The sequence below is a fragment of the Trachymyrmex cornetzi genome, unplaced genomic scaffold (genome assembly GCF_001594075.2).
Source record: "Trachymyrmex cornetzi isolate Tcor2-1 unplaced genomic scaffold, Tcor1.1 scaffold446, whole genome shotgun sequence".
Taxonomy (NCBI): Eukaryota; Metazoa; Arthropoda; class Insecta; order Hymenoptera; family Formicidae; genus Trachymyrmex; species Trachymyrmex cornetzi.
The window spans coordinates 144,661-146,168 of NW_017299245.1; positions in this window are offsets into that span (position 1 = coordinate 144,661).

A 1,508-nucleotide genomic window follows, 5' to 3' on the forward strand; every position below is an offset into this window, starting at 1 on the left:
TATACTTATTGAAGAATCTTCCTACTCCAATCCAAATGGTTTAAATTCCTCTTAAATGAAATTATTATATCACAATTCATTCAAAGACATTTCCTCTTCCAACTAAAGTAGTGGTTATTTAATTCTCCTTCGAAACATTATACAAAACATTATCACAAAATTGCGTTACCTTGCTCAATTTAAGTGTTAGCACAAAAAATTAAACCGTATAAAATGAAAAAATTTAAATAGAAAAATTTTTCATGTAAATGTCATGTGTGCAATATTGTCCTGTGTGCAATACGCTGTGGACAATCACGTCGTGTGCGCAATAATGTCATGTGTGCAATATTGTCATGTGTGCAATACGCTGTGGACAATCACGTCCTGTGCGCAGTAATGTCATGTGTACAATATTGTCCTGTGTGCAATATTGTCCTGTGTGCAATACGCTGTGGACAATCACATCCTGTGCGCAATAATGTCATGTGTGCAATATTGTCCTGTGTGCAATATTGTCATGTGTGCAATATTGTCATGTGTGCAATACGCTGTGGACAATCACGTCCTGTGCGCAATAATGTCATGTGTGCAATATTGTCCTGTGTGCAATATTGTCATGTGTGCAATATTGTCATGTGTGCAATACGCTGTGGACAATAATGTCGTGTGTGCAATGTGCTGTGTGCAATAATGTCGTGTGTGCAATGTGCTGTGTACAATAATGTCATGTGTGCAATACGCTGTGGACAATAATGTCATGTGTGCAATACGCCGTGTGCAATACATTGTGTACAATAACGTCCTGTGCGCAATATTATCATGTGTGCAATATTGTCGTGTGTGCAATATTGTCCTGTGTGCAATACGCTGTGGACAATAATGTCGTGTGTGCAATGTGCTGTGTACAATAATGTCCTGTGCGCAAAACGCCGTGTGCAATATTGTCATGTGTGCAATACGCTGTGATTGAAATGGAATGAAATTTTATCCATCCAAATACATATTTTGAATAGCGAAAACTTTATTTGGATTCAATTGAATTCAGTTAGATTCAATTGGAAAACAATATTCAAATTGAGTTAAATTTAACAGATAAATCTATAACATCAAATTTAATTCAATTTTTAAATTGTATAATGACTTCGTATTAGTATAAGATAATGACAATGTTGAGGAACAGCAGTTTAAATCAGGTCAAATTGGACACTACAAATTTAGTAATAGGCCTTCTTTTTGGTTGAACTTTTGCATCAGTTTATTTTTCTTCTTCTTCTTTCCTCCTGAAGACAAAAGGAAGAAAGATGAACTGGTGCAAAAATTTAACTAAATAGAACAGATCTAATGCAATTCAAATTCCGAATTTATGAATCAGTGAAATAATTCTTGCTCTGCGAAGGTTGCACGAACAATGTTCTTTTTCAGACATACAATTGTTTTCGCAATTAGCATTGATATTATCAATTATTATTATCGCTTCCAAGTTATAATGAATAATGGATATTAAAATTTCCATTAAAGAAAAATCA